This window comes from Silene latifolia, chromosome Y (assembly GCF_048544455.1).
Source record: "Silene latifolia isolate original U9 population chromosome Y, ASM4854445v1, whole genome shotgun sequence".
NCBI lineage: Eukaryota > Viridiplantae > Streptophyta > Magnoliopsida > Caryophyllales > Caryophyllaceae > Silene > Silene latifolia.
In genome coordinates, this window is record NC_133538.1 from 263,855,628 (window position 1) to 263,875,778 (window position 20,151).

The 20,151-nt window shown below is 39.0% G+C and overlaps 1 non-coding gene across 1 annotated transcript; it reads right to left on the reverse strand.

Moving 5' to 3' along the window:
- Positions 1-2,806: 2,806 nt before the first annotated feature.
- LOC141634572 (small nucleolar RNA R71) lies at positions 2,807-2,913 on the reverse strand. Its single transcript, XR_012539299.1, has one exon. It is a non-coding gene; the product is annotated as a small nucleolar RNA R71 (small nucleolar RNA).
- Positions 2,914-20,151: the final 17,238 nt, after the last annotated feature.

Sequence of the window (20,151 nt, forward strand, 5' to 3'; positions counted from 1 at the left end):
TCATCTCCCTCCTTCCTCCCCTTCCATTTTCCTTCATAATTTTTGTTATCCAAACACCCACATCCCATTTGCCCCTCTCTCCCCTCCCTTTACCTCCCCTCACTCCCCTCCCCTCCCCTTCCCTCCTAAAATTGTATCCAAACGGACCCTTAGGGTGTGTTTGGATAAGCAAAAAGTGGAGGGAAGGGGAAGGAAAGGAATGGAAAGGGAGAGAAGGGAAGGAGAGGGGAATGGGGTGTGGGTGTTTGGATATAATTTCCATCCAAATCTTGCTTATTATTGTGGAAAGATTTTTTGACAGCTTGGAGGAGGAAATTGGATCCCTCCAAATCTCTCCCCTTCCATTTCCCTTCACCCTCATTTCCTATCCAAACAAGTGATTTTAAATCCCCTATTCCCCCTCCCTTTCTTTTCCCTCCAAATTATTCAATCCAAACACACCCTAAGAGTTGGTTAAAGAACAGTGTGCTATATATAGACACATCCATGATGCATATCTTCAATCTATCCTAATGGATTTACCTACACGGCTAAGTACACAAGGCTATTAATTTTTCGAGAAACAAATGAATGCAGTTTTATTTTTGATTTTTGTTTCAATCTACCACATTATATATGCTATACTACGTAAGTACGTAATGAGCAATTGAGTATCCTGTATTTGTGACCAACGCATCAAATTTGTGGTTCGTGAATTAATAATCGTGATTTTATTAAGGAATCCTACTTATAAAAACTAACTAATTGAAAAAAAAAAAAACTAACTAATTTTTATTGAAAAGAAAAGTTTTACAATAATTATGTAATCTAGGACATAGGATGATAGGAATAATGAGACCAATTACCTGAAAAGAATCTAAAGAGCTTCCTCGGTTTTGCTATATATGACCTTTTGCATTTTTGAGATAAGAATTTGACTTTAATATTTACAAAAATGTACAACACATAAATTAAAATGGTGTCGTTAAATTTCTTACGAAAAGTTCTTTCATATTAAGTATACATATCATAATATTTAGTCTTACCATTAAAAACAGAGGAAGTAGTGTCGAAGAGCTTATTATAGTGTCGAGCCAAGTCAACTAATTTCAGGCTTTAGGATTACTTGAAAATAATCATACTCGAGTAATTCTCTATATATATACCTATTACGCAAAGTTTTTTTTTATGGTTAACGACATAATAATTATTTTGAAACCCCATTAAGATATTACCCGGGCAACGCCCGGGCATGAAATCTAGTTATATGTAATTATGTAAAACATACGAATAACTAAAAAACATAATTCATTGCTTTGTGATGAAGATAAGTCAGGTTTAAATATGTTTTTAACTGATATAAAATTTGATATTTTGTAAATGTATCGTTATTTTAACTTATTTGATTAATTTTTAGTAATTATATTCTATTTGAAGTTAGGAGTAATCATTGCATATAATAGCACCAATTTTATTTTTGATCAAATACTTTATAATAAATATTTTATAACAAAAATTAAGTCTCTGTATATTATTATATATTCAAGATTGATAAAATTAGTTATATATATGTATTGAGCCATACTGCTATTAAAACCTTTAAAACATTTATATGTTCATTCAAAATGAATGATTTCCATTTTCCACTAATTACTCGAGTTGATAAGTTCAGCCAACTTTATCCTGTATATGCTTTCAGAAATGATTACACCCGTATAATTTGGAAAAAAAGTATTTGAAAAATAATTTTCAAAAAAGCTCATATAAAATTTATATTTGGATTACTATTATAGTTGTTCATAAGTTAACTATAAAATCAACTAAAATATTTTAAGGAAGATAGGGAATACATAATATTTTATTTTAAATTCATTTTTATTATAGGAAGCTTTAAATTTGCTACCATATTCGTGTTTTGAACTTAGTTGTTTCATTAATTGACATGTCATCTTGAGATCAAATTTTGTGATGCCATGTTAGCGGCTTTGGCTTTTGCATTAGATAAATATATGATATGATGATAAGTGATGGTTATGTACATCGGTTATATTATAATTGATCTTTTTTTTTTGGTATTTGAAATTATAAGTGATCTGGCGGTGAGGCAAATATTTTTCGCGCCTATAATTTTTACTGTAGATGTACATCGGTTAAATGTTATATATGATGTACTTGACTTTTATATAGACATGGGTTTTATTAATGTCCCATGTCCATTAAAATCAGAAATAATGGACATATGTTTTCTAACGCAACTGATGTACATATAATTATAAATACATCAGTTTTTTGCAAACAATTGATGTGTATAATTTGTACATCAGTTTTCTAAATAATCAGATCTCCATCAACTGATGTCCATAACGAGTTTTGTAGTAGTGATCTTAAAGCTCTTGAAGAGGAGGTGGTTTCTAGTTCATCATCTCCACCACCACCACCATCTCCAACTAAAAAGATGGTGAAACTTGCCGATCATTCCAAGCCCACCGCGGCTATGCTTCCCGCCGGTGTTACAACTACTCAAATTACCGCCCCGGAATTCGAGATCAAACCGACTTTCGTTAGCCTCGTGGAGAGAAAGCAATTTGAGGGAAGACCTTTGGAAGATCCCAATTTGCATGTGCAAAATTTTTGCGACTATTGCTCCATGATTCGTCAAACGGGTGTCACTCAAGCCCAAATTAGGGAAATATTTTTTCCTTTCTCTTTGAAGGACAAGGCAAAGCTATGGATCAATAGCCTTGATTGCACCGCCATGGGAATCACAAATTGGGAGACATTAGCTCTTGCTTTCTATCAAAAGTTTTTTCCACCGGAGAAAACATAAACTTTGAGGAGCCAAATCACCGGATTCCGTCAACAAGCTCTTGAGAGCTTATATGAAGCTTGGGAGAGGTACAAGGAGTTGCAAAGGCAATGCCCACATCATGGGTTGGATGCTTGGTTCCTAGCTATACCATTCTACAATGGATGTTGTGCCGAGTCCCGAAGGATTCTAGGTTTCGCTAACAATGGGCGGTTTGATCAAATTGACACCGATATTGCTCATGTCACAATTGAATCCATGGCGATCCATGATGCACAATATGTCAATTCCCGAAGTGTGCCACTCGAGGGTAAGGAGGAATCTTTCGATAATCCCGTCTTGTTGGCTCAAATTGACTTACTGCAACAATAATTGGCGGAACGAGATGCTAGGGATTCTCTTCAACAACTTAATGTCGTGTACTCTACTAGCCAAATCATTGTTTGTGAAGGTTGCGGAGGTGCGGGTCATTATGCCGCTCTATGCCAAGCTACTATGGAGGAGCTATGTGCTTATCAAGCCTTTAGACAAAGTTCTTATCCACCGGGTACGTTTTCAAATGTTTATAAACCGAACTCAAAATTTCACCCGAACTTGTCTTACAAAAGGAACAATGTGCTTAACCCTCAACCCAACAAAATTTTGTGCCCCAACCACAAAATAACTTTGGCCCTGGCCCTCAACAATAAAAGTATAATTCCCCACCAGGTTATCAAAATCAAAACCAACAACAAAGGCCACCTCAACAAAATTACCAACAAAATCAAGGTCCACCACCTCAAAATGGCCAACAAAACAACTGGGGGATGGGGGTAAACTTGAGGCCTTGGTAATGTAAATGGCTAAGACCCAATCGGAAATGTTGGCTCGACTACAAAAGAGTAATCAATCTCACAATGCCGCAATCAAGATGTTAGAGCAACAAATGGCTCAACTAGCCTTATCAAGCTCTCAAAGGAAAACGGGTCAATTACCACCTCAAGGTGAGCAACCATATGCTACCCTCAATGCCATCACCTTGAGAAGTGGTACGAAATATGATGAGCCGCCCATGCCTAAGGAAGATGAGGATGTACTTGTTGAGTTGGAGATTTCTCCTAATGGTAAGAAAGGTGAGGATATTCCAAAGAAGGTGGATGATCTGATTGTGGTTGAAGAAGTCAAAGATGTGGAGGATGCTCCTCCAAAGAAGGATGTTGAAACAAAGTTGCCGGAAAAAGTGAAAGTGCCTTTCCCTCATAGATTGGCAAAGCATCAAAAGAATTCTCAATTTGGTAAGTTCATGGAAGTTGTGAAGAATCTCCAGGTAACCGTTCCATTTACCGAATTATTTACTCAAATTCCGTCTTATACTAAGTTCATGAAAGACATTTTAACTAAGACGAAGTTAAAACAATAGCCTTCGCTGCCGAGTGTAGTGCTCTTTTGCAAAACAAGTCCGCTCCTAAGTTAAAAGATCCCGGTAGCTTTTCCATTCCATGCACAATTGGCACCTATCAAAATGATAAAGCTATATGTGATTTAGGTGCTAGTGTGAGTGTAATTTCTTACTCTATTTGTGCTAAGCTTAATATGGAAGTCTTAAAATGTACTAGTGTCACATTGCAAATGGCGGATCGTTCCATAAAACGCCCTTTGGGAGTTTTGGAGGATGTTCCCGTGAAGGTTGGTAAGTTTTTCAGTTCGATTGATTTTATTGTTCTTGACATGGCCGAAGATGCCCACATCCCAATCATTTTGGGAAGACCCTTTTTACATACCGCGGGTGCGGTAATTGATGTCAAGAATGGTAAAATCACATTGGAAGTGAGTGACGATAAGGTCACATACAATTTGAATAGTGCCATGAAGAGTTAAATGATAGAAGAGTCTTGTTATTCTATTGATGTTTTGGATGTTGTTGACATTGTCACAGAAGACTCTATACCTCGATCTTTGTCTAAAGATCCTTTGGAGGCACTCTTGCTATTGGAATCATTTGCAGGTGATGATGAGATTGGAAATGAGGAGATAGATGCTTTGGAGCATGAATTGGATGGAGAAGAGCTATCATTGGAGGAAAGCTCGCACTTTATATGTTTGGTTTCTACACCTTAAGACCTTGAGGTACAAAAACCCGAACTTAAACCCCTCCCCTCCAATTTGAAGTATGCTTTTCTAGATGATGAGGAGATGTGTCCGGTAATTGTTAGTGCTAAATTCAGTGAGAGTCTATTGTCTTCTTTGCTTCATATTTTAAAGTCTCTCAAGAAAGCAATTGGATACAAACTTGATGATTTAAAAGGCATAAGCCTCGAATTTTGCATGCATAGAATCCATCTTGAGGAAGATCATAAACCATGTGTCTAAGGTCAAAGACGACTAAATCCTAATATGCAAGAAGTGGTCAAAAAGGAAGTGATTAAATTGTTGGATGCAGGAATTATTTATGCAATTTTCGATTCTAAATGGGTAAGTCCGGTCCAGGTGGTTCCTAAGAAAGGAGGAACCACCGTAGTCAAAAATGATAAAAATGAAGTCATTCCAACTAGAACTGTGACGGGTTGGAGAATGTGTATTGACTATAGGAGGCTAAATTTAACCACCAAGAAAGACCACTACCCATTGCCTTTTATTGACTAAATGTTGGAGCGGTTGGCATGTCACAAGTAGTTTTGCTATCTAGATGGTTATTTCTGGTTCTTTCAAATACTCATTCACCCAGATGACCAAGAGAAGACCACATTTACATGTCCCTATGGTACTTTTGCTTACCGTAGAATGCCTTTTGGTCTTTGTAATCCCCCGCCACTTTCAAACGTTGCATGATAAGCATCTTTTCCGACTTTATTGAGTCTATCATGGAGGTGTTTATGGATGGTTATAGTGTCTATGGTTCTTCTTTTGATGCATGTTTGGCTAACTTGTCTAAAGTATTGAAGTGTTGTGAAGAGGTTGACTTGATGCTGAATTGGGAAAAGTGCCACTTCATGGTGAATGAAGGAGTGGTACTTGGTCATATTATCTCAGAAAGAGGGATTGAAGTGGACCATGCTAAGGTCCAAGTTATTGAGCAAATACCCCCACCGATAAATGTGAAGAGTGTAAGGAGTTTCATAGGCCATGTGGGATTCTACCGCCATTTTATTAAAGACTTTTCTAAGATTGCAAAACCCCTTACAGAGCTTCTTTTAAAAGATGCTCCCTTTGTGTTTACTAATGATTTCTTGAGTCTTTTCATAGGATCAATAAGGCTTTGGTTTCCGCACCCATCGTCCAATCACCGGATTGGATCTTGCCATTCAAGCTCATGTGTGATGCAAGTGACTATGCGGTAGGTGCCGTGCTAGGACAACGAAAGGATAAGGTTCTCCATGCTATATACTATGCTAGCAAAACCTTGGATGCGGCTCAAATTAACTATGCCACCACGGAGAAATAGCTACTTGCCATTGTCTATGCCTTAGATAAATTCCGCTCTTACTTGATCGGTTCCAAAGTAATTGTTCATGCCAATCATGCCGCATGATACCGTCGTCAGGTACCAAAAATAAATACCTAGATACTACTAACAGAAGTCAGCGGTAAGTAGGGTCGATCTCCACAGGGAGGCTGATACCCGTCGTTGTGAGTACCAAAAATAAGATTTATAATTTCCTATTAAGACTAACCTAGGCTAGTGGTAACAGGGTCGAACCACAAGGAGGCAGACGTAATTTCTAGCTGTCTAATTCTAGTCTAAGGTAACGAGTGTAGGGGTTGAGTTGAATTGGTCTATAGCTAAGAGTAAATAAAGACGATAAACTAAAAAGACGGATTAAACATATAAAGAGGGGGGGTACTAGGATGGTCGGTTCATTATAGCTTCGGCGACAGCATACTAAGTCGGTCAGAATCAAACACATGTGAGGCAGAAAAACAAGAGGTCCTCTCGGTCCACTCTTAACAGATAGCATCTTTCGATCTCGCTATAAGTCCCTAATATCATTAATACTGACTCTCATCCTGAAAAGTGACTAACGGTCTAAACTATACCTATCTTTCGATCTCAAAGACACGAGTTTAGTCATTTTAATTGGTGGTCTAACAACTGTCCCTATCTTTCGATCTAATGGGTCAGTTATAAAACAAGCATCTAACTGGTCGCATGCATTCGATTCGTTAAATACAACATTAAAATAAATTAAAACGAAAGGTAACCTCACGTGGTCAGTCGATCGACCAGGTATGGCGGTCGATCGACTGACACGCGAATTCAGTCCAAAACAATACTACGCCGCCTACGCTATAATTCGCTTACATCCTAGCACAATTAATCTAGCTACTCATGGTACTGATAAAAACAACAATAACAATATGAACTATTGAATTCATGCTTGAAGTATTCAAATAACAAATAGCGATAAACGATAATTGGCTTTGGATACTAACTAGCAATTCTATACTAACAATGAAATAAGGATAAATCGAAATAAGGCAGAAAAATACCGAGATTGCAGAGGAACGATTGAGAATAAGAACGAAAATTCCAATGCTAATCAATATTCCAAACCCTAATTATAAAACTAAATATTACTGTGTAAAAACTTAGGGAAGATCCGGAATCAAAACTGAATACTTATTCTGATGTTCTAGGTTACGTTATATAGCCAACATACGTAACAACTTATTATCAAAACCTAAACATAATAGGCTTGCGCTTTCTCGGTCTTTTAATTCTAAATGCAGGATAGCAGATTGGTCGATCGACCGATGGTAGTGGTCGATCGATCGATCTTCGATGTCTGATAGCTTCTCGGAACCGCATGTTGGTCGATCGACCGATGGTAGCGGTCGATCGATCGCTTGAGCCGCTACTTGACTTTTATAATCTCGTGGATTTGTCTTTTGGGCCTTGAAATGCGCGCCAAGCTCGTTCCTTAAGTGGATACTTCACGTCAAAATGCAATGCAGCATACTCGGGGATGGATTTAGCTTGATTTCATTTGGATTCTTCACATTTCGCAATAAAGTACAAAAACACGAAAGTAGACGGAAATAGGGAGAAATGTAGCATAAACTACATGAATGAGCTCTGAAATGCGTGTAAAATGGGATGTAAAACATCATATAAAAGACACGCATCAGAGGCGGTCACTATCTACTCGTCTATTCGGTCTGTCTATGGTCACAGGATGGGGGTTTTAATTGATTTAACTAAACTAATGAGATTAAGGCAAGAGAAAAGGTTAAGAGGAATTAATAAGAGAGTAAGCAAAACTAGGTTTGTCGGTTCATCAATGAATGTCAATTAATTGCAGCTAAGGTCACATATCAGTCGATGTGTCGGTCTAAGGGGCAACGAAAATCTCCTTCCGGTCTCAATTCGCCCTAAAATACTATTAGCTTAGCTTCTGCCCTCACTAAAGCATCCTATTGTTCACTGCAGGTGTCACCCCTTCCAACCTTCCGGTCTAGGTCAAGGCTTACCAAGGTTAATTAAGCTAAGTGCATCGATTCAAATAACTAGTTATAATTAATGGCAGTGATTAACAACAAAGACATGATAACAACAAAAGATCTGTAAACCTAATTAGCAACTAACAATAATTCATCGAATCCCCTAAATCCTAGCAATTAAATTAGCTAGTCATAACAGTGATAGAACAAGAGCGAAAGAATAAAGGAATAATAAGCATTACAAAATAAGGAGAGAGTAAAAGAGAGAAAAAGAATAAAAGGAAGAATTACAGATTAAGAGATCCGGGAAGTAGAGAGAAAAGCAACGTTGAACAGAGAAAAAGGGAAAAGATTAATGTATGAAGTGATCCTAAAACCTCATGTCGTATTTCCTATTTATAGGAAAGACAATTATTAACCTAATACGATATTAAAACCTTGCGGCAGATAGAAAAGTACTCGATCGAGTGGTTTAAACTCCTCTATTGAGTAAATTATAGCAAATCCTCTCGATTGAGTAGAAAACTACTCGATCGAACACTATTCTACTCGATCGAGTGGTTTCCAGCGCATAATTCATGCTTAGCGCACTGAACTTCAAACGGCTGCCATTTCTTCGTTACTTGGGAAAACAGTGCGTTTCTGGTGGCGTTGGTAAGTTAAGAGGACAAGCTTTCATCTCCAATTAGAATCACCTGAAAATCAGTTGTAGAACTAGAGATATGGCTCTTAAAATTAGGCAATAGTAATTTGAAGTTCTTCCTTTGCTCGCCTAGCTATCTTACTTCTTTGGGCATCTCAAAATAGTAGTCTTAAAGCTCCGACTCAACTCCTTTCCTAAGTGCATGCATAGGGACATGTATTAAGCTTGATTTAATTTCTCTTTGATTCATTCCTGCAAATAAGACAAGAGAAACCAAAGTAGACAATTCAGGGGACATTTGTAGCTAAACACTACTAAATATGCATCAGAATGCGTGCAAATGAAGTATAAAATACCTATATGAAATGCACGAATCAAATCTCCCAAAACCAAACCTTTACTTGTCCCCAAGCAAACTATATGCAAAACTAATAGAACGGAAAAGAAAACTCAGAGCTAGCTATCACTTATCCACTTAAACCATGTAATGCACTAAAAAATTAACAGTTATAGCTACAACAGTCAATATGCAAACGAGTTATATGATGTCTATAAATAAGCTGACCTGTCGACCTTGCAAGATCGTTAAAATCGGACTCTCACGGGTCACTATTCTCTCATGAAGCAAAGGGTGAAAGTATATGTATGAGAGAGAAAGAGAAAACAGTCACTCACTTAGACTGCGACCTACATAACATGCATGCAACACAAATGATAGACGATTCAAGTACCATACATACATTCCAACCAATCAAGGTCCGTCACAGCCGAGGTCTTACAAATGATATGGGAAAATGAGGTTACAAGTGAGAAAAGGCAAAACAAGTTATGGAAATGTGAAGGTAAAACGTCAAGCTAGCTCCTAAACAGGACCATATAAGACCATCCGAATCTCAGCTGTCTAGAAAATAAAGCACAAGTGCCCTTCTTTGGCACAAAACTCACTACCCAAAACACTATCTCCTCAAAAAGATATGAATAAAACAGAGGAGTGAGACCGTCACAAGGTAGAAATAAACACAGTCGGTCTCTTTATTTTTCAAACAACTCAACTTTATCTTTTTGCTTCTTTCTTCCTTCTTCTGTTTCATCATTTTTTTCTCTTTTTTTTTTCTTATTCTTCCTCATTTCCACCAACTCCAAACAGATAAAAACAGGCCAAACTCGCAACAAGGATGAATATACCATAAAAGTCACACTAAACTAGCTTGTCAGGCAGGCTAAATTTTGGGTGTAGCTAGTGGGTCAAAAAGGCTATATTTGGCTAAAGTAAAGCTAAATGGGTGAAAATGAAAGAAAGGGGAAAATTTGCAAGCACCTCCCTGCATGTGACACCAACCACTAACCCAAATGTATGCAATTGACAAGAAATCGAATTTCACAAACGTGCAAAAGTGATAAACATGTTATGCAAGGAGTACTACTTTCAATTTCTACATGAACAGGTCATGAATGTCACCAGTTATATGGCTCTAAAACTCAGAAATTGTAAAGTAGGTTGCCAATTTATCAAGTCAAGTCTACACAGTCAGTTATATTTTTGACATTAACTCGTAGATATGCGCAAGACTAAACTAATAACTGTTAATTAGATGCAAGGCTCAAGTGACAAGACAAGTTAAAGTGTAGTGTCATCACGGAAATATACCATTGCAACTCAACCTATATGCAAAAATAAACGTGAAATTTTTTGAATTTTCTATTTTTTTATGAGATTTTTGATTTTTATGAAAATAAACAACAATGCATACGGAAATTAAACGTGATAACAGAAGTGCAATAAAAATAATATGTAGACACAGATATGGATGCATAACCTCCCCAAACCAAACCGTACAATGCCCTCGTTGTACCCAAAAATAGGGAAAGGAAATGTAAACTTAAAAAAGAGAGAGTGTAGATGCGGAAAACTCACAAGATAACGCGAAGTAGGGACCTCCACAAACCAGCCAGCAACATGGGAGGTCGCTAACGGCTGCAGAACAGCGTCACAAGAAGCTAATTAGAACAAATCTACTCGATCGAGAGGGAAAAGGACTCGATCGAGTGGAATGGGCTACAAAAGGTCTCGATTGAATGGTCATTATTTGTGGATGCTCAATCGAGAAGAAGAATCATTCGATCGAGGGAGTTGAGTACTCGATCGAGTAGAATTGTTCTCGGACAAGAGCTCCCTAATGCTCGAACTCCTAGGCCTCAGTGAAATACCTGCAAAAGACGCGAATAGCAACTACAAATACGACAAAAGACCAAGCCTAAATTGTTCCGCAGAGTCTATGGTTTAAAAACCAATTATTACACATACAAAAACTGAAATGTAAATCAACTAAAAATTAAACTCCGGGTTGCCTCCCGGACAGCGCTAGTTTCAGACAGGTCCCAGCTCGACCATCTTTTCTTTCAGTCAGCAAATCCAATTGACCCTAGTCAAAACAGCTCAAGGCACGCAGCAATCGATCAAATAACTGCGCATGTGCTACACAAAAATGTAAGTAGCCCCATAATATAAAAATAAAATAGGAAATTAAAACATGCAACCATTTGAGCCTAACTAATTTGCTATGACAGCTCCCAAATTTATCCATAAAGTAATTCTGCCCTCCAGCTATGGGCGGAATATAAAAGCTCAAATTATCCGTCAGTGGAAAATAAGAGAGCTTGGGAGCATTTAAAGGTAATCTATGGTACCGTCTCAGTTTAACAAATTTCTGGTGACAAGTATGGTGAAAAATCGTTAACTTATTCTGTTAGGGTGCAAACCCTTGTCCCACATCGGTAGAATAAAGATGGAAGATCATCTTTATAAGTGTCCAGAAAATATAATAGTACGAGGCCTTTTGGGAAGGAGCCCAAGAGTAAATCCGTGAGGGCTTGGCCCAAAGCGGACAATATCGTACTATTATCGGTTGTGGACACAGATGCAGCAGAGGCCCAATACGGGATATTCACGCTTCCGCACAACAAGCGGTATCAGAGCCCAAGGTTCGACTTGGGCTAGACACGAGGATGCATCAACAAGCCCAAGAGTAAATCCGTGAGGGCTTGGCCCAAAGCGGACAATATCGTACTATTATAGACAGTGGACACCGATCCAGCAGAGGCCTAACACGAGGTATTCACGCTTCCGCACAACAAGTGCTCTGATACCTATTGTTAGGGTGTAAACCCTTGTCCCACATCGGTAGAATAAAGATGGAAGATCATCTTTATAAGTGTCCAGAAAATATAATAGTACAAGGCCTTTTGGGAAGGAGCCCAAGAATAAATCCGTGAGGGCTTGGCCCAAAGCGGACAATATCGTACTATTATAGGTTGTGGACACAGATGCAGCAGAGGCCCAACACGGGATATTCACGCTTCCGCACAACAAGTGGTATTAGAGCCCAAGGTTCGACTTGGGCTAGACACGAGGATGCATCAACAAGCCCAAGATTAAATCCGTGAGAGCTTGGCCCAAAGCGGACAATATCGTACTATTATGGACAGTGGACACCGATGCAGCAGAGGCCCAACACGAGGTATTCACGCTTCCGCACAACAAGTGGTATCAGAGCCCAAGGTTCGACTTGGGCTAGACACGAGGATTCATTAGCAGGCCCAAGACTTGAAGTTATACACTGTAAGTCATGGAACTCCTAACTCGGGGTGAGTCCTTGAGCAAGCCCAATCCAGGGTTAAATGGATGAAAGGCGTCATAGGTCTTGTGGGACAAAAGACCATTTGTGTACTAGAACTGTTGATCAGGTGAACCCTTATCAGGTTGGGTGTCACAGTCCGTGGGTCCTTTCCGGGTTGGATGCCGAGACCGTTTGTGTTCTAGGACTTCTGAAGTTACGGACCCGGTCCAGGGTATATTGGATGCAGAGGATGTTCGATATGCATGTGTAGCAAATCTCCAAGAAGGGCACATGGACGGCTCGTGGTAGCATGGTGTGTCGGCTAAGGGGAGGTTATCAAGACTTGTGATGTTTCGGGTGTCTAAAAGTTGGGGCTGTAGAGTGGGAGAGTCCTCCATGGAGGTCAAGGTCCGACTCAAGATGATGGTCCTTGGTTTTAGGGGAGGATTGTTAGGGTGCAAACCCTTGTCCCACATCGGTAGAATAAAGATAGAAGATCATCTTTATAAGTGTCCAGAAAATATAATAGTACGAGGCCTTTTGGGAAGGAGTCCAAGAGTAAATCCGTGAGGGCTTGGCTCAAAGCGGACAATATCGTACTATTATGGGTTGTGGACACAGATGCAGCAGAGGCCCAACACGGGATATTCACGCTTCCGCACAACATATTCGTCTCACCGGGAGGGGGTAGAGCATCAAAACAAAAAACATAAGTCAAATGAGGTATTTTATTATCAAACATAATAAAATTATCATTAACTACCTCAGGTCGGTCACCCCTAACGTCAGAATCATTGACAAAAGATTATTTTACCTCCTCCATGCTAGGAACAATCGCTGACTCAGCTACCTTCTCGTTACAATCTTTGGTGGGTTCTGTCCCATAAATCGCAGCCTCTAGCGTGTCCAGCTCGGATTTGAAAAATGGAGATTCACCATAACCATTGTCTTTAGCAAATTCATCATCCAAAACGGACCCAAGTGACAGATCATTGCTCTCCATGGCCAAAGTAGTCGATCGAGTAAAGACAGAACCCGATCGAGAGCTTTCCTCTTGATTTTTACTCGATCGAACACAAGAACATGCTCGATCGAGATCTTCCTTATAGTTGCTGTTCGATAGAGTAAAATTTTTTGTTCGATCGAACACTTCCTCAGATATTTCACTCGATCGAACACTATTACTAGCTCGGTCGAGTGATTGTTCTAGTGCAGCGCAAAAATCTTCGTAGCTTGCTTCATTTTTCAGATAGATAATCGCATTCCGAGTCATACAAATCATCAGCGTCGATAGGCAATTCGGGTCCTTCATGGGTAAGACCACTCTCTGCGTGCCTAAAGGTCGTCTCAGCGGCTAACTGAGCTATTTGAGACTCAAGGCCGTCGATTTCAGCGGACGTATATCTATCATACTCTTGCATTTTAAATGTAAGTGTCTTGATCAAAGATTGAAGTTCCGCAATCTCTTCTTTCTGTCTATCAGGAGGAGGAACTTGTTGTTGCGGTGGCCAAATGAATGGGGGCTTTTTATAGCCCCGTTGATAAAGCGGATGTGGCGGCACAATTGCAAAAGGTTGGCTGGCTTGTCTACGCTGCTTAAACGAGCAAACATAATAGTTCCCTACCAAACAAACAGTGGCATTGTGCTCAGCAACACCACATCTCTTATGGTAAACCACCTGCTGCGCCATAGGATGGAACATACGTGGAGGTCAAAGGTACTCGAGCCTTCCCTTTGACGATCTTTTACCTAGAACTGTCTAGGTAGGACTTGTAAGGCCTATCAAAACAACACTTGATAAAAAGATGTGAACTGCCTCAAGGAATAAATTCCTTGAGGCTAAAGACAGACAAAAAGAAATAAGTAAATAAAATAGTTGCCTCCCCGACAACGACACCAAAATTTAATACCGTCGTCAGGTACCAAAAATAAATACCCATATACTACTAACAGAAGTCAGCGGTAAGTAGGGTCGATCTCCACAGGGAGGCGGTCACTATCTACTTGTCTATTCGGTCTATCTATGGTCACATGATGGGGATTTTAATTGATTTAACTAAACTAATGAGATTAAGGCAAGAGAAAAGGTTAAGAGGAATTAATAAGAGAGGAAGGAAAACTAGGATTGTCGATTCATCAATGAATGTCAGTTAATTGCAGCTAAGGTCACAGATTAGTTGATGTGTCGGTCGAAGGGGCAACGAAAATCTCCTTCCGATCTCAATTCTCTCTAAAATACTATTAGCTTAGCTTCTGCCCTCACTAAAGCATCCTATTGTTCACGGCAGGTTTCACCCCTTCTAACCTTCCGGTCTAGGTCAAGGCTTACCAAAGTTAATTAAGCTAAGTGCATCGATTCAAATAGCTAGTTATAATTAATGGCAGTGGTTAACAACAAAGACATGATAACAACGAAAGATCTGTAAACCTAATTAGCAACTAACAATAATTCATCGAATCCCCTAAATCCTAGCAATTAAATTATCTAGTCATAACAGTGATAGAACAAGAGCGAAAGAGTAAAGGAATAATAAGCATTACAAAATAAGGAGAGAGTAAAAGAGAGAAAAAGAATAAAACGATGAATTACAGATTAAGAGATCCGGGAAGTAGAGAGAAAAGCAACGTTGAACAGAGAAAAAGGGAAAAGATTAATGTATGAAGTGATCCTAAAACCTCATGTCGTCTTTCCTATTTATAGGAAAGACAATTATTAACCTAATACGATATTAAAACCTTGCGGCAGATAGAAAAGTACTCAATCGAGTGGTTTAAAACTCCTCTATCGAGTAAATTATAGCAAAACCTCTCGATCGAGTAGAAAAACTACTCGATCGAACACTATATAAAATAAGCAATTCGATTGAGGACTTAAACTACTCGATCGAACACTATTCTACTCGATCGAGTGGTTTCCAGCGCATAATTCCTACTTCGCGCACTGAACTTCAAATGGCTGCCATTTCTTCGTTACATGGGAAAACAGGGTGTTTCCGGTGGCGTTGGAAAGCTAAGAGGACATGCTTTCATCTCGAATTGGAATAACCTGAAAATAAGTTTCATAACTCGAGATATGGCTCTTCAAAATAGGCAATAGTAATTTGAAGTTCTTCCTTTGCTCACCTAGCTATCTTACTTCTTTGCGCATCTCAAAATAGTAGTCTTAAAGCTCTGACTCAACTCCTCTCTTAAATGAATGCATAGGGACATGTATTAAGCTTGATTTAGCTTCTCTTTGGTTCATTCCCTCAAATAAGACAAGAGAAACCAAAGTAGACAATTCGGAGGACATTTGTAGCTAAACACTACTAAATATGCATCGGAATTCGTGCAAATGAAGTATAAAATACCTATATAAAATGCACGCATCACCGCACTAAAGCACCTCCTAGCCAAACAAGAAGCTAAGCTAAGATTGATACGATGGATCTTGCTCTTGCAAGAATTTGATCTTGAGATTAAAGATAAGAAGGGGGCCGAAAATGTTGTTGCCGATCACCTATCCCGTTTGAAGTTTAATGATGAAGGTATTGTATTACATATTGATGATTCCTTCGCGGATGATACCTTGATGATGTTGGAAGCTAATACTCCTTGGTATGCCGACATAGCCAACTATCTAGTTAGAAGGGAGTTGCCACCTAACCTTTTATATCAACAAAGGAAGAAGTTCTTACATGATGCCAAGTTCTTCCTATGGGACGATCCATATCTATTAAAATATTGCTCCGACGGGCTATTCCAGAGATGTATCCCAAATTGGGATATGAAAGGGGTGTTAGAAGGATGCCATTCTTCTCCTTATGGTGGTCATCATGGACCATCCAAGACCGTTGCAAAGGTGTTGCAATCCGGCTTCTATTGGCCAACCATGTTCCAAGATGCTTAAGATTTCGTGATGGCTTGTGATGCTTGCCAAAGGATAGGTTCTATATCAAGGAGGCACGAGATGCCTTTAAATGGTATCTTGGAAGTGGAGGTATTTGATGTTTGGGGAATTGATTATAAAGGAACATTTCCTTCATCAAAAGGGAATCACTATATTTTGGTTGCCGTTGATTATGTCTCTAAATGGATAGAGGTAATTGATACTCCAACAAACGATGGCCGTGCCGTGATCAACTTATTCAAGAAGATCATATTTCCAAGGTTTGGTGTTCCAAGAGCGGTCATTAGTCTGGGGAATTGATTATAAAGGAACATTTCCTTCATCAAAAGGGAATCACTATATTTTGGTTGCCGTTGATTATGTCTCTAAATGGATAGAGGTAATTGATACTCCAACAAACGATGGCCGTGCCGTGATCAACTTATTCAAGAAGATCATATTTCCAAGAAGAAGCATGAAATGAAAAAAAAAAAGAGAAGCATGGTTTATGATTTTGAAAGAGAAGAAGAAGTTGGTGAGCATTATCTTTCAAAATACTTCTTAGCTCCCAAAATAATCTCATGTCTTATTCATATATTTTGGAGAGCATTCTTATGATTTGTATCAAAAATTTTGGGAATAGTTTTGGGAATTGAGCATCCTTGCATATGGTTGTTACTAGCTTCACTTAGCTCCACATACCATAAATCATTTGTTCTTCTTTCTTAACCATTACTTTTTGTTGGAGTAAACTATGCAGTAACAATGAAAAGCAAGAAAAAACAGAAGAGATATAACCCGATTTGTAGTGCCGTGGTAAGGGAGCCACTGCCTTGAAAACTATATTCCGGTACGACCGTGGTGGCGATCATATAGTGCCGGTAGTTCCCCAAGGATAACACTACAGTCTCCACTCAGTTTCGCCCACTCGAAACAATGAGACTTGGAACGAAAATAATTATCATTACCCAGAAATATAAGAAGAGAAGAGGAGAAAGAAGAGAGTAGAGTGATTGTTTTTGTGTTCTGTAGTGTGTTCCTGTTGCTCTATTTATAGGAAATAAGAGCAGGTAGAGGAACAAAAACGTGTTCCTAAACCGCAGGCAACAAACCACGAAAAGGGGAGTAAGACTCTCTCCCACTAACAGTCATGTTGACTGACTGTTAACACAAAAACAAGCCCATAAACACACAAGAGCAAAAAGATAAAAAGGGGCCTTTGGCCCGCACCGCAGGTGCTCTACCCAAACCCAAACCTAAGCCCGAGATCGAGCCAGGCCGGGCCAGTGCGCGCGCGTGTGTGTTTGGACCCAAACCCACTGGCCCAATAATCCCAACAAAAGCCTCCTTGGTCCACCCAATTAACTAGTGGAGTACACTAGTTAATATAAACTAACCAAACTATTCTTCACCCACCGATGTGGGACAAAGAAATGGAAACTTGGAAAAACCAAGTGGCTTTACCAGCCATCAATTCCAAATATGCCCCACAGATGGCGAAGAAAAGCAAAGAAAAGAAATTTGTGGGTAAATGAAGAATTGGATACTTAGGTATCAATTTCTTTCGATTTGAATTGACACTTTAGTGAAATGAGGAAATAACTTACTTACAACGAGAGAATATCTTGCGATTTGAATTCCTAGCTGAGCTTCGGTCGATACCCCCCACAACACATATCATACCTTCAGACTAAGATCGTTCCGCGAAATGCAACGCGCTCTTTTAGAGCTATGCGTTTACCTCGGTACTAATAGATGTGTTCAGAAAACTTCTCATAGTCTAATGATCGTTACACCTACGTAGGTGACTCAAGTGCTTCTCAGTAGCACTTCTCACATGAGTCATTAAGGACCTAAGTCCAACCTGGTGTATGATCCATCAAGTGCGTCTCAAAAGCACCACCATAAAGGCTATGAATCATATAACGCCATAGGAATAGAAGCTTTAGACCTAGTCAAGTATCACTCTTGACCTAAGGACATAAGCCTCATTCCCCTCGACGTATCAATGACTAGTCTCCTAGCCAGCCCTTTAGTAAAGGGATCATCAAGATTGTTTTCGGACTTCACATAGTCCAAAGCAATCACTCCATTGTCTTGGAGTTGTCTAACTGCAGCGTGCCTTATTTGAATATGTCTCTTTTTCGAATTGTAGACACTATTTTTTGCAACACCAATAGCAGCCTGCGAGTGACAGTGCAGGGAGACCGGTGTTAGCCGTCCGCCCCACACTGGTATATCAGCTAAAAGGTTTTTCAACCATTCAGCCTATTGTCCTGCCAACTCAAGAGCCATGAACTCAGATTCCATGGTGGAGCGTGCGATACAAGTCTGTTTAGAGGACTTCCACGATATAGCACCTCCACCCATGGTAAAGACATAACCACTAGTAGAACAAATCTCATCGTTACACCGCTTGATTCGCATCACAATATCCTTCTAACACAGCAGAAAATTTACCATAATGCAAACATAAGTCAACTGTTCCTTTTAGGTATTTTAGTAAACGACGAAGAGCATTTCAGTGTTCAGTACTAGGGTTATGTGTATAATGACTCAGTCTACTAACCGCATAAGCAATATCTGGTCGAGTACAGTTCATTAAAAACATGACACTTCCTAGGATTTTAGCATACTCTTCTTGGGAAACACTCTTGCCCAAGTTTTTACACAATGGTACACTAGGATCATAGGGTGTTCTAGCAGGCACATCATCAAAGCAGTTAAACTTTCTCAACACTTTTTCAACATAATGAGATTGACTTAGACATATTCCATTGGGGTTTCGGATGACCTTAACTCCCAGGATAACATCAGCTCCTCCTAAGTCCTTCATCTCAAATTGTGATGACAAAAATTCTTTGGTTCTAATTATCACCTCCAAATTATTACCAAGTATTAACATGTCATCAACATATAGGCATATAGTTACACAATCAGATCCCATCATTTTTGAATAAACACATTAATCAGAATTGTTAACTACATAGCCATTACTCATTAAAGTGTTGTTAAATTTCTCATACCACTGTTTAGGTGCTTGTTTCAGTCCATAATGTGACTTGTTCAGTTTACACACTTTACTCTCTTGACCCTCAATCACAAAACCTTTAGGTTGAGACATATAGATCTCTTCCCTTAGTTCACCATTCAAAAAAGCAGTTTTAACATCCATCTGATGTATAACAAGGTTATGAATAGCAGCTAAGGCGACAAGAGTCCTAATAGTCGAAATTTTGGTCACAGGAGAGTAAGTATCAAAATAATCAATACCCTTCTTTTGTGAAAAGCCTTTAACTACAAGTATAGCTTTGAACCTCTCTATTGTACCATCAGATCTCATTTTCTTTTTTCAGATCCATTTACTTGTAATGGGTTTACTACCTTTAGGTAAATCAGTCAACTCCCAAGTCTGATTTGACACAATAGAGTCAAGTTCACTTTTAATAGCATCTTTCCAAAAATTAGCATCAATGGATTTCATTGCCTCACTATACGTTTTTGGGTCATCTTCTATTAAAAAAGCTGAAACAAATTCATCACTAGCACAAACAGTGTATCCATGTTCAGACAGCAAAGTTGAAACAAAATCAGCTCCAAAGTTCTTTGGACATCTAGGTATCTTAGTCCTTTTGGGTTCAACAACATGATCAATAGAAGTGCTACTACTAGCATGTGAAGAGATATCAATAGATGTAACAGGTAAACTAGGAGGTGAATCAACATTCTTCTGTAATGGAAAAACATGCTAAAAAAACACAGCATCTCTAGCTTCAGATATAGAATGGTCACTCAAAGACATAAATCTATAAGCAGAGC